At 31.4% G+C, this 15170-nt stretch overlaps 1 protein-coding gene across 1 annotated transcript in view; it reads right to left on the bottom strand.

Annotated features, from left to right (window-relative positions):
* Positions 1-3292, bottom strand: part of LOC105202909 (alpha-tocopherol transfer protein-like) — a 42775-nt gene extending 39483 nt beyond the window's left edge. The window contains exon 1 of the mRNA XM_039448981.1: positions 3194-3292. The gene's annotated coding sequence lies outside the window, so the exon portion shown is untranslated. The remainder of the gene's footprint in view (positions 1-3193) is intronic.
* Between the last annotated feature and the right edge of the window lie 11878 nt (positions 3293-15170).

A 15170-nucleotide genomic window follows, 5' to 3' on the forward strand; every position in this document is an offset into this window, starting at 1 on the left:
ATCTTTTTTTCAAAAAGATCAAGTTATTAAAGGATTAATTAAATCTTATTATTACACTATCTTTCTATAACATACATTACCTAAACTTTAAAAATTAATATTTTTACATTTCTAATAACTAACAAAATATTTCTAATAATCACAAATCCAAAAATTATCGAGCACTTGTGGATATCTAAAAGATACCTTATTAAAGATATCTTTAAGATATTTCTAGAAGACGTCTAAAAGACATCTTAAAAGATATTTTTAATATATTCGTCACATAAGATGTCCTTTAGATTTCTAAAAGATATCTTCAAGATGTCTTCACACATATCTGAAGTATCTCACAATGTACAAGATATCTTTTACATCGCTAAAAGTTGTCTTTTCGCAACTTTAAAAAAATGTTATATATTGTATCTCAAGACATAACAAAATATCTTAAAAATCGAAAAGATATCCTTTTATTTATGTAGGAACATGATAATTATTATTATATGCATATGGTTCATATGATAGATTAATGTATCTAAATTGCTAACTTATAAATATTAATGAATTAAATATATACTTACAAAGACATTATCTTAATTTTTATTATTAAAAAACACTTCCTTTCCTTCACAACTGTTCTTCCGTATTTTAATACAATATTTTCAAAACTAGTACCGAACAATCCAGAGGCTTAATAATTACTGTTGTAATCGGTTTTCTACTACAAATGTATGAGTTTAAGTTACGCAACACATAATTTCCGTATTATACTAATAAGTATTATGAATCAATTCTAATTAGAACAAAGCGTGGGATCAACTTTTATTAAATGACACAATGTGGAAATTATGTACTGCGTAACTTCCGGTCATTATAAATTAAATTATACGATCGTAAAACACGTATGCGCGTCAAGTTTCCATTAATAATTTGTAGCACAAACAAGTAGATAAACGTTTAATGGTATATAAATCATGTATTTGTGAAGGAAAGTCGCAATACATACCAATATATCATTTTACTTTTGAATTATGTTTCTTAAACAAAAAATAAAAATAAAACTATAAAGACATAAATATAAATTAGAAAATATCTCATTATCTAATACATTAGATAATGTAGCAGTTATAATATCGTTTTAAATTTGTCAATAATCAAAGGGATATTCCCGTGTGACGGGTCAAAAAAATCGAAAAAATTTTTCTTTCATATTTTTATAGTTTGGAATCTCAAAAAGATGTCCCTAAAATATTAAGACAAAATTCATTAAATTGATGAAGTTATGCAGATTTAAAAGACGCAGTCTCCATATAGCGCGCTGACCGAGATTTCCATGCGGTGGATGCATCGTTGCATATCAAGTAGTTATTAGAGTTATTAGTATTTATGTGTTTTTTTAATGTTTTCATAAACATAAAACAATAACAAAAGTTTAAATTCATTAGTTTGGACATTTGTATCGAAACTTTTACACTGCAAGAAGAAAACGGTGCAAATTGCAACTTTTTTGGCCGTTTACATTTTCAATAAAAGTTTTTATTCAATTTTGCAAATAATGAGTATAGTAGGATTAAAAATCGGCCAAAATGCCAAAATCCTTGCCAATACGAGAGATAACGAACGCATCGAATGTTTGGAGCAGCAGACTCCACATGAAGCAAAGGAGACGAGAACTGGCATAATTGTCTTAGGGTAAGTTACAGAAATTATTCATTATCCATCTCAAAAGTGCCTGCAAAACTTTAAACGCGTTTTTCTCATAACGACATTTTTCAAATCGAGCGTCATGATTTCTCAAAAACTATTGGGCCAATCGATTTGAAAATTTACACAAATGTAGTGCACGTATGTGGCTATAGCATCATCCACAATCATTTTGATATCTTTAAAATTACTATTTTTTTACGGCAAAATGTTAGAATTTTATAGTAAAAATCAGATTATTACAATTTAAGTGCTGCCATTTTGTCAATTTTTTTCAAATCAATTTCTTTTAGATGACGGCATAGCCACATTCATTAGGAACAAAATAAAAAAAATTTATGTATTTCAGATGACCAGGACGGTAGCAATCGTGGCGCCCGATGGAGAAGAATTGTAAAATTGCACTTTCTTCATTCATTTGTACTTGCCATAATACTTAATAAAAAGTTTTGAAAAATATTGAAATACTTCTTCAAAGATGAATAAATATAATTATAAAACATTAAGTCTAAAGGTCTAACCATTTACTTAAAATTAATTCTTAAAAATCGCCTTGACAGGCCGTCACACGGGAATACCCTCTTAGTTTAAGCTAAGCAAAATTGAATGTCTGAGAAAATAAGTCCCAAAACCAACCCAATAGAAATAAGAAGTAAAAACGATATTGAAATTTGATCATCGAAAAGAGATTAAAATCTAATATCGATTCGAGATTCAGATGGGCTGGGTTTCGAGAAACTTTTTCTATCAAAAACAGCTCAATTTTGAGTAATTTTCGAAAATAGCTAAATGTCAAACAATTTTTGAAACCACTAGAAATTCAATAAAAACTTTGGAACTTGAAAGGACCTACATCTCAATACGTACTAACATAATCCATTAACAAACAAAATAAACAAAAGTTAAGGCTCTTATAAATATATTAAAATTAAGAAATAATGAGCTCAAGAGCCACGCAGGATGTCAGCCGCAAATAAATATAGTAAATCACAACATAAATCCAATGTGAAGCAAACGTTTCGACCTTTAATGACGATCTTCCTCAGTATAGATTTACAAGTCCGTCAAACAACAAATTAATCGCACTAATATGAATTTATCAAAATAAACAAATAAAGATTAAAAATGAAAACAAGTTACTGAACAAATAGAGATTGTGCGAAACCGCGATGTACATCTTCTTTCAACGTCTTAACATAATAACATAATAAACGACTTCACAAAGCATATGCAAAGGCAAGAGCTTCGTAAAGAATTGGTCGCTAACAACTAAATAAATAAGAAAGTAATATTAAAATAATGACTTTTAAACTTGTAACTTGACAACAATACAAATTAAATAGTTAAAAGAAATAAATAGAGAATAAATAAAAATAAAAATAAATATGAAATGAAAGAAAACTGTACAAGTCATAAGATATAAAATTGTAAAAAAAACATTATAAAAAATTATGCAAAATCAAAAAAAGAAAAAGGAAATAATCGAGACAAAAAATTATATACAAAATACCTCTAAGCACCAAAACTTGTGTCACAGCATTGTAAAATGGAATGTTACATCTCGGTGAAAATGGATACAAATAATAAAGACGGAAACGAGATAGCCTCGGTGGCCCGAACGAAAGGAATAGAAGGAGAAGGGATGACGAACCTAAGAAGGGGGAATACAATCGAGGATAAGAAAATACGCATCCGAGAAGAGTTCGGTATCGCTTTGTTTATTGAGTGCAATTGATTATTATTTGCATCCATTCTCACCGAGATGTAACATCCCATCTCACAATGCTGTGACACGAGTTTTGGTGCTTAGAGGTTTTGTATATAATTTTTTGTCTCAATTATTTCCTTTCTATTTTTGATTTTGCATAATTTTTTATGTTTTTTTTTATAATTTTATATCTTATGACTCGTACAGCTTTCTTTTATTTCATATTTATTTTTATTTTTATTTATTCTCCATTTATTTCTTTTAACTATTTAATTTGTATTGTTGTCTGTTACAAGTTTAAAAGTCATCATTTTAATATTACTTTCTTATTTATTTAGTTGTTAGCAATCAATTCTTTACGAAACTTTTGTCTTTGCACATGCTTTGCGAGGTCGTTTATTATGTTAAGACGTTGAAAGAAGATGTACATCGCAGTTTCGCACAATCTATATTAGTTCGGTAACTTGTTTTTATTTTTGATCTTTATTTGTTTATTTCGATAAGTTCATATCTTAATTAGTGCGATTAATTTGTTGTTTTATATACTTGTAAATCTGTACTGAGGAAGACCGTCATTAAAGGTCGAAACGTTTGTTTGACATCGGATTTATGCTGTGATTTATTTATTTGCGTCTGACATCTTGCATGAGTCTTGAGTTCATTATTTCCTAATTTTAATTTATAATCCATTAGTTATAAAATAACTAGTCGAATAAATATCAGAATTATTAAATTTACTTTGATTCAATATTACTTTGATGTCGAATTGAAAGAATCAATTTATTCTTTCTTCGAACTTTAGAATTAAATTTTTTGTATGATATATTTTTTTCTTCTAATTAAAGAAAAAAAAAGGTGAATTGTGGAAAAAATTTATTTAAAAACAACAAGCTTAAGGTCAATTTCTACTTCTTTTGGTAAAAAAAACTGACTTTTTTTTCTTTACATTTTTAACATCTAAGATATGTAGATTAAACTTATAAATTTTACCTGATATTCAGTTTAACTTAAAACGTTTTTCTCGGAATCTCAATAAAGCATAAAATATAAAAATTTATTATTTTTTGCACATTATCGAATTTGAAAAAAAGAACGGTCAAAAGATGAACTTAAAGTTTGGTTAGTCACCATTTTATAATTTTTCAATATGTTACTTTATATTGTGGTTATCTCCTAATAAAGGAGGATGTTAAACGAAGGCAATTTTTGGCCTGAAACCTAAATTATTCATTAGAAACTGTTTATGAGAAAACTTCTAAAAGCAGAAAAAAGTAATTACACAGGTTTACTATACTTAGGAGGGAGGTCTCATGCTTTGAAATTTGAAGGATGTTTCTATAGGATTTTGATGCCCTAAAAACAACTACATTTTTTTCCATCATCCTCCTTCTTTAAATAATCGCAAAAACAGTTTTTTTTCATATTTAATTCCTTTATAATTTTTTTCTGGCTAAAAACTTATATAAATGTTTTATGCAAACCATAAACAAAAAACTTTGATAAAGTCGTGAAAAATGGTAAAAAAAATGATAAATTTTGAAATATAAAACGTAATATAAAAAGTAATTCGAAAGAAAAGAATCTTAAAAAATATTTGACTATTTAAATTTATAGCTGTACGTTTCTTGTTCAAATTTTTTTTGAAAAATTAATTTTCAACCATTTGTTAAAAAGTTATTAAATTTAAAGCATAAATGCATCCCGCACACGTCATTTACGGTGCGCAATATTCTTTCGAATCTGAAGGATTATCATCAAATAAAATTCAAATGTAGGAAATGAACATCTTGCATTAATAACAGTATTTAAATAAATTAACACGATTTTATTTACATAAGCGAGCGCGTGCGGCACTCCGTGCCGCAAAACATGTTTTAATGTTTTTAAAAAAGATAAAAATGGCTAATTACTTGATAAGAAAAAATACGGCAACTATCTTATGGCTGCTATCTTATGGTTGAGATGTCAAATGAGAAATACAGAAGGTTGGTAATAGAAGAGAGAACTGCATTACTAATAATTTTTCAGTGCTAGATCTTAGTGCTTATATTTAATTGTGTGATTTTATATACATCTTCAAATTCACCAAACTGGCGTCGAATAGATTAAAATTTTCAGTCCACCACAGCTCTGAATTAAATAAAAATGAGTAATATCACGTTTATTAAATTGAAATCAATTTAATAATAAATGATGCTAACTTGCATCCAAATATTAGAATCCTTTCCCTCCTGAAAAAAACTGTTGTATACAGAAAAACTTCCTTCGTTTTTCTTTTCCAACGGGGGAAGAGTGTTGTAGCCTAAGCTAACACAAGTGCATAGCAACAAAAAGCGATTTCGTTGCTATACATATTAATTTTAAGCGAACATTCGCGGAATTGACCGAAACGCGAAAACGACGGAAGACGCGGATAGTCTTTCGAAGGAAGTTGAACCGCCACCGATTCAGATTGCCGACCTGCAATTCAGCATCAACAATATTGGAGGATAAAAAGAGTCATCCGAATCTGGAAACGGTGGAGAATAACTTGAACGGCGGAGAATAACTTGAACAACCGTCAAAACAGCATCGTAGCCGTGCGTAACATATACTATACGTCGAGCCGCGACGCAATATCATGGCGATAACGCGAACATCGGTCCAATATAATGGGGCAGCTAATAAACTATATGTACATGAGCATTAAGAATAAACCAGCATTATATGTTGTGATAAAACGTGTGTCTTCATCTGCAATCCGTCTGAGCTACTATCCCGTGAGTTCCAACTCTTTGGGCAAAAGCGAATTCCAAACTTATATACATTTAATTTAGTGCTGTGCTCACCACATGGGCACAACAAAACTGTGAAAAATTTGTTACGAAAAATACCGACTAAAGTGTTATTTTTCGCAACAAATTCTCTTTTCAAGTTTGCCATCAGATTGTTTACGCGCGCAAATCTTGTTCAATTTTTATCACTAGTGCTGATACAATACGTCAACTTGCATGATACAGCAAATTTTATCAATAAATTATAATTGAACTGATTAATCTAAAGTCAAAGTCTGATTGACCTGTTGCCAATCTGCCAGTAAATTGCTAGCTATATAAGATTAAGTTAATTTACTAACTGTATAAATAAAATATAAAACTAATATAAATTTATTGGCTCCGAAATTAAAAAATAACTTAAATTAATTTGCCAATGCGAGCCTACGCGGTTGTTGGTGCAAATAAAATACCACTTAAAATTTTCCGTCATCAATAAAAACAAATATAACTTTTCAACAACTAATACAAAATCAATGATGTCAGTTATTATAATTCTATAGCGTCCAAACGTTTCGATCCATGATATAGATCCTCAGTGAAAATTCGAACAAGAATTGGAACAAGGATAACGGCTATAAGCTTTCCTCCCTCGTTACTTATTTACGTCCAAAATTTATATTAGTTCAAAGTTAAAAAAATTTTTTATCTATAATTGAATCTATTAACAATAATGTGAGAATTTTTTCGCCAATATAAGTCAAGAATTAAAATAAGAATAAATAATACAAATAATTACCTTGAATTCTAGGAAGAGAGATCAAGATTAATGTGAATGTAATGTGTTTACAGTAACACTGATAATGTGTCGGGGAAAAGTGTGTATATATGTATCTCCCCTCTCTGTCATTTCCCACCACTCACGTGGAATTAACAAAATTAGTTTAAGTTTACAAAAAAATTGGAATCACCGAATTAAATTGAGATATATTGAATAAAGAAGCTCTGTATTCTTTTGTAAATTTAACTCTTTTTTTGTTTTTGTATATACATATATATGAGGCATTCCACGTAAAAGGGGTCCACCTAAAAATAAACTGTTTGAGATTTTTAAAATGTTAATAAAAACATGTTAGTGGATGTATTGTATAAAGTTAATGATAAAAAAAGTATTATATGCATTATATGCATATAATACTTTAGTAAGCATTATATGCCTTGCATCAAAGATATTGTGAAGGCTATCGTTTAAGTTTTAAAAAAAATTTTTTTTTAACATTTTTAGCTAAAATTAAAAAATTTTCAGAAACATGATTATTCAGGATTTTTTCCGTACTTTCAGATAAAAATATTGATTTTAATGACAAAAATTTAATAGTATTGAAAAAAGTAATTTTTTAGTTTTAAATAAAAAAATGAACAATTCTACTCATTTTTAAAAATCTGAAAAAATTCTCAAAAATATTTTAATACATGTAGAATATTGCACTATAAAGCAAATTTTGGGATCGGAATGGGATCCTCTCAAAAGCAAATATTTTTTTCCAATACAAAATTATAATTTCAGTTAAAAGCTAGATAATATCATTTTTATTGGTCAATTATTTAGTACTACGTAAATAACATATTTCTAACAAATAACTATAAAATAAAAAATAATTTTGACGTTTGCATTATATATTATTTATACTTATTTATTTTTTTCTTTATTTTTTGGGGAAAAAAGTCTTGTTTTCTCATTAAAACTGAATTTTTTTTAAATTAATTGATATTTTCTCGCAGGAATAATTGCATAATATTTTAATGTACCCGGAATTGTTTTCGCTAATGCAAATCTTGGTTCCAAAAATTTACTTAATTTGTCGTGATTTATCTTCGAACTAAATATAATTGTCTCTTTCATATTATTTTAAGTCAACGTGTACAATACCTCAGCATTGAGGATTATTTCCTTGCACTTCCTTGCAAAGTAGTTTTTCTTACTAATCATTTAAAATTTCCACCAATACCATCACAGAGACCTTTCCTATGTGCTGTAACAAAGAAGTGCCATTCGGCCGTAATACCAAAAAAAGTCACGTACATGGTAAAGCAAATTCTAATTTAATATGTATAATTTAAAAATTATAATTTGCTTTACCATGTGCGAGATTTTTTGATATCAATTTTTTGATATCGGCCGAATGGCACTTCTTTACTACAGCACATGGGAAAGGACTCTGTGATGGTATTGGTGGAAATTTTAAACAATTAGTAAGAAAAGCTACTTTGCAAGGAAGTATAATCCTCAATGCTGAAATATTGTACTCGTTGGCTAAAAATGATATGAAAATAATTATATTTAGTTCGAAGACAAATCACGACAAATTAAGTAAGATTTAGAACCAAGATTCGCATTAACGAAAACGATTCCGTGTACATTAAAATATCATGCAATTATTCCCGCGAGAAAAAATTAATTAATATTAAAAAAATTTAGTTTTGATGAGGAACAAGACTTTTTTCCAAAAAAATAAAGAAAAAAATAAATAAGTCTAAATAATATATAATGCAGAGGTCACAATTCTTTTTTATTTTATAGTTATTTGTTAGAAATATGTTATTTACGTAGTACTAAATAATTAGCCAATAAAAATTGATATTATCTAACTTTTGGCTAAATTTATAATTTTGTAATGAAAAAAATATTCGTTTTTGAGAGGATCCTATTGCGATTCCAAAATTTGCTTTATGGTGCGATATTTTACATGTATTAAAGTATTTGTAAAAATTTTTTTAGATTTTTAAAAATTGTTTATTGTTTTATTTAAAACTAAAAAATTACCTTTTTCAATACTATTAAATTTTTGTCACTAAAATTAATATTTTTATCTAAAAGTACAAAAAAAATCCTAAAAAAATCATGTCTCTAAAAATTTTTTAATTTTAGTTAAAAATGTTAAAAAAAAATGTTTTTAATTTAAACGATAGCCTTCAACCTCTTTGATGCAAGACATATAATGCTTACTTTTTTTATCATTAACCTTATACAATACATCCACTAACATGTTTTCATTATCATTTTAAAAATCCCAAACAGTTTACTTTTAGGTGGAATATCCCATATATGTATATATAAACAAAAATCGAGCAAAAAATTCAAGATGTTCATATAAAGTGTAGTTTGTATTTAATAATAACTTTTTGTCGCCGTCGTTTCGACTGTAACAAAAAGTACGGAGTCTTCTTCAGTGTGTATATGACTTTTACATTAAAATGCTAACAACTTTTTTCGAAGCGGCAACCGTTCGAATCTCGTCATATGACTCATGCAATTTATTCGAATCTCGACCATCGAAACTTTACAAGTAAGAATAATATTTGTAAGTGTTATTTAAACCGTGTCAATTGTAACAAGTAATTAAGACTTACAATTCGTCATTAGAGTCGTTATAAAACATTTTCAATCATTGGTCACTTAAAACTTAATACAAAGTATATCTTTATCGGTCGGCGTGACAAGAGAGAATGAACGCTGCTAGTGCTGCGGAGCGAGCGCGAAAGATATTCTGCTGTTTACAATAATATACCTTACTTTGTCTCTCTATATATCGGCAAGTCTATTCAAAATAAAGCTGTAACAATCGTCGAGAAGTTCCGTATCAGTTTTTTGATTTAGCCCGTTTTTCTGTTCATTAATAAGTATCATTTCGGAAATCAATCGTTTATAGTAATTGGGCTCAAAGTTTTAACATTAGGATCTTAACATTATCCCAATTAAAAGAATGATTTTGTTGCAATCTATGTTCACTAATAACGGATTTGGATGATTCAAGTTTGATGTTATTCATGTTTTCTTTAATTCTTGTTTTTAATTTCCTTTTTGTTTGTCCTACATATAAAGCATTACAGTCATTATAATTTAATTTATAAATGACATTGTTACACTCTGTTTTGTTGCTCCTGTCTTTGTGAACTTTGATAAACTGGTCTAGCTTATTTAAACATCTAAAACCAAGCGTCACTTCGTTTTTATTCAGAGACTCTGATATTTTTTCCAAGAAGTCTTTTACATACGAGAGACCAGGAACTTTTTCCTTTCCACGGGCGTATCAATCTCGTCAACCGAGTTCTGAACTCTGTTATTTAATTTCGTATCGATCAACGTCTTGATTCTCATGTTGATTTTGTTAAAAATTAACTCCAACGGGTAGCTATTATTAATTAAGATGTTAATACTAAATTCTGGATTTTTCTTGTGGTATTGGGGATGTGATAGTAAGATCGCCCTATCCACCATATTGTAATTGGTTCCTATTTTTCGACACATCGAGTGGTGAGAAAAGTACGATAAATATCTTCCTGAAAAGGTGTCTTTGTGGTACCAGTCAGTTTGTAAGACATTGTTTTCGACTCTAATTGTCGTGTCTAGAAAATTGAGGCTACGTTTCTTGTCACGTTCAACTGTAAATTGTAATCGGCTATGATATCCGTTGAATTCGTTTAAAATGCTTTTAATTGTTTCGACGAGTGCCGTCAAGGCAATATCGTCTACATAACGTACATAAAACGGTAAAATAATTTTTAAATTATTTAGAACTTTAGACTCCAAGTCTTGCATCACTATGTCCGCTATCACCGGTAATAATGGTGAGCCCATAGAGACTCCGAACGTTTGTTTGTAAATATTGTTATTAAACGTGAAATACGTTGACGTTAAAACAAATTGCACAGCTGCAATAAATTCGTCTTTCGGGATATTGGTCTTTTTTTTATGAATTCTCATCTAGAGCTAATATCTTCGATCGCGAGATCTACAGGCACATTAGTGAACAAGGACGTTACGTCGAGCAAAGTCTCAGAGTCCTGAATGTTTTTGTTCGTTAATAACTTACAGAATTCAAAACTGTTATTCCTATCGCCCACGGAATACTGCCTAAAATAATGTTTTGTAAGAAGGCCGCTAATGGATAAAGAGCTGTTCCTACCGAAGACACGATAATTCTTAGAGGAATGTTAGGCTTGTATTTTTGGCAGGCCATAAGTTTTAAGTAACATGCAATCACTCCCGCAAGGAGTAGAATTTTAGTTTTGAGATATATCTGTTTTCATGCCATTTTTTGGCCAAATCATTTGCAGTTTTTTCTAATTTAAGTGTAGGGTTTCTTTTTTCTAGTGAGTACGTGTTTTTGTCGTTAAGTAGGTTCTGCATTTTTACTAGATAATCCTCTTTATCCATTGCAATCACTGTATTTTCTTTGTCCGCGTGATTATAATATCGTCATTTTGTTTTAAAAATTGTGTTGTGTGTTTAAACATGGAGATCAGTTTTTTGTCGATATCGTTATTGTTTATCCGAGTATCTAAAAACCGCTGCAATTATGAAACTATAATGTTTCAAATATCAGTTTTATGTTGTGCGTTAAATTTGGTGGTATTGCCCTCGATGCCCTCTTTTATTACCTCATGTATTACTATTTTTTTATTATTTATGTGAGGCAAGCAGAAATTAATACCCAACTGCAGAAGGTTGGACACTTCATTCGGAATTGCGGTTTTGGAAAGGTTTATGAACCATTTCTCGTTTGTTTGGTTGAGTGGATTGAATTCACTTTAATTTGTATACAAGCTAATCAGATTATTGTTATAAACAAAAGTATTTGATACATATGTATGTATAATTATTTAAATATTGTATATAGAATTATTTATACATAAAAATTAGTAGAAAAACCCTAATAGGATGTAACGGCGCTTCGTGCACGCGAACTGTCGTCGACCCGTACACGTGTATGTACTCGATCGACATTCGTAATTCAGCGAGCGTGATGCGTTTGTTGGCCCGGCGGGCGCGCGGCCGTGAGAGTAAAGGATCGTCTACAATAAAAGTCGTTGAGGTCGTAGACGCGGTCGCAGTTTTGAGTCGCGTAGATAAAGGCGCAGTCGCAATATGAATACTGTCTACATAAAATTGTAAAATCGCATTAGTCGCAAACAGTTGCAAAGATAAAAAGTATGCAGCTCTTTCGCACTGTTTTGCACTTCTTTAAACATGAATCGTCAAGCTGTGATTTGTTCATTATCTCTTTTGATTACTTTTCGTATTCATTTGCAATCAATGTATTTCTATATAAAAAAGAAGAAACGTCAATGTAGATGATGGGTGCGTCCCATAAATCGATTTAGAACACAGTAAGGTTTTTTCAATAATCTGTTTCGTGAAATGTATGAAACAGACCACGAGAAATTTTACAATATGACAAGAATGCTTCTAAAACAATTTGATCAGTTGTGTAATAAAATAAGATTATATCTAATAAAAAGAAGTTATCAAATATCAATATCTGTGGAAGAGTGCATGGCAATAACCTTACAATGAGTATAGCATATATCTAATTTATAATTACTTGTATGTAATTACGACAATAATAATTTTTGTTTTCATGCAGATTTTTAGCTCATGTGATAGTGTGAGATCAAAATCATGAGAATATCGTATTGGCAGATCAACAGCTCATAAAATTATTGGAGAAACATGTGCTGTTATATGGAAAGCTCTTCAAAAAGAATATCTACGATATCCAACAAAACAGATACAAACAGCGGTCATGGATGAATTTTGGAATAAATCGAATTTTCCCAATTGCGTAGGGGCGTTAAATGGCAAACACATCTTAATTCAGATACCTCCAAAGAGTAACTTCATGCATTTTAATTATAAAAAGACATATAGCTTTATATTAATGGCCACTTGTGATGCAAGTTACAAATTTACGTGGGTTGATGTTGGCGACTACGGTTAGTATTACATAATGTGGGATGGTTTGCTGATTACGAGTATGTGCGTGTGGTGTGTGAACAGGTACGAATATCTTAGATAGCACCGAGAAAAATCGGAGCAACGCGTCTAGAGCTTGTTGTTAGCAACAATATAGTGTGTGTGATTTTTGGCGTGTTGCATTTTCTTACGTTGTCTTGAGCGATTTCCTTTTAAAATATTGTGAGTGTAAATTTAGTGAGACTTAAGTTCTGATTTCGATGCGCATTTTCCGAATTCGCACTAAATAATTTAATTTCCTACAAACTTTGGGGACTCGTCCTTGTGAACAACACAAGCCATTGCAGGAAGCGCAATCAAAATCAAAATTGTGAGAGAAGATCGAAGCATAATATTATCCGTGTATGTGAGGGACGGTCAATCCCTAGTGCATTAAGATAAGTTTCCAACCGTTCAAAAATCGTACGACTGCTCAGCTTAAGGAGAGACTGCGAGAAATGGATTTGCCAACTACCGGAAACAAGATCGAGTTGCTGAAACGTCTGCAAGAGGCAAACCCGACCGGCGGATGGCTGGAAGAAGATGTTGAGAAACACCAGGGCCGAGCACAAGTGCCCGAGAAGATCAATTTAGCACTAATAGTGAAACGCGAGTATTGACAATGCATGAACGAGAAATTGAAATATATCGCAAAAAAAAGAGTTAGTTGAACGAGAAATGCAAATAATGAGAAGAGAGATGGAATCATTGAGAGAAGCGCAGCAGCGCCCGGATTGAAGACAAATAGCAGAAGAAGAAACCATTTCCCGTGATATCGCAAAGGCAAGCATCTCAGCCATAGCGGATTTATTAAGTCATTTCGATGGTAGCACTGGTGATTATGAAAATTGGGAACTACAACTCAATATGCTAAAGAAAACGTATCGTCTTTCTGACGATTATGTCAGGATTCTGATAGGCATGCGCTTAAAGGGAAAAACTGCCGAGTGGCTTCGGTCAAAACCTGAGTATATCGAGTTATCTCTTGATGATCTCCTTGAAGAGCTTCGCGGGATGTCCAAGACGATCATCGTCCAAGTAAAATAAAATTGCGCAAGCGATTCGAGGAGCGTGTATGGAAATCAAGTGAAACATTCCATCAATACGTCCACGAAAAGAGTTATATTGGCCAACCAAGTACCTATCCCAGAAGACGAGGTGGTGGAATACCTCATAGACGGAATACCAGAGACGAATATGCAAGATCAGGCGCATATTGGGCAAATTTCGAGGCAGCGTTACTGAGAGCGTTTGAGAAGGTGACTCTAAAGGACAAGGTCTCAGTCAGCAATACCGGTGACAGTGCGGAGCGGCGACGACGGAATGACGGAGATCATCATCGGCGGACGGACAAGAAAACCAAGAGTGAAAAGAAGGAGGCGGCAAGCAACGAAACGGAGAGACGGTGCTTTAACTGCGGTCAGCAAGAACATACGGCTGCAGATTGTCCTACGAAAGCGCAGGGTCCAAAATGTTTTCAGTGTGGTGAGCGAAGATTGTCGCGACATGCAGTAAGAAACAAAATATTGTGCAAAACGTAGAGGTAACCGTGAATAAAAAATGTGAAAAAAATATTAGCGTAGCCGGGTGCATTTTTCCTGCTTTCATTGATACGGGAAGCGACATTTATTTAATGCGAGCTAGTGCATATGTTCGATTAGGTTGTCCGAAATTAAAGTTAAAAGAAATTCGATTTCGTGGCGTGGGTGCGACCGGAAATTCAACGATGGGCGAGTTTAACACGGAAATAATAATAGACGTTTACAAATATCCCATCCTTATGCGCGTCGTGCAAGATACGTTGTTAAACCAAGATTTGCTTGTCGGCACTGACTTTTTGAATTCAGTTGAGTTAATGATAAAACCGGGAAAAATTGTTATTAATCCGTTACCGGAGACAGAGTGTGTCGATAATTTGCCAGAGATCTTAAAGATTAATATAGATGTCGACGATACTGATATTGATTTATCCCACGTCCCGGAACCGAAGCATAGAGAAAAAATTGAGAAACTCGTGCGTAATTATAAACCGAATAAAACGAGACATAGATTTAAAGATGTCAATAACACTAAAAGATGACGAACCTGTCTATCAACGAGCGAGACGTCTAGCGATGCCTGAGAGAGACAGTCAAAAAACAAATAAGCGAGTGGGTACGTGACGGTATAATTCAGCCATCGCTATCGGATTATGCGAGTGCGATTGTATTGGTGAAAAAGAAAAACGGTT

Source organism: Solenopsis invicta, chromosome 5, assembly GCF_016802725.1.
Source record: "Solenopsis invicta isolate M01_SB chromosome 5, UNIL_Sinv_3.0, whole genome shotgun sequence".
Classification (NCBI taxonomy): Eukaryota; Metazoa; Arthropoda; class Insecta; order Hymenoptera; family Formicidae; genus Solenopsis; species Solenopsis invicta.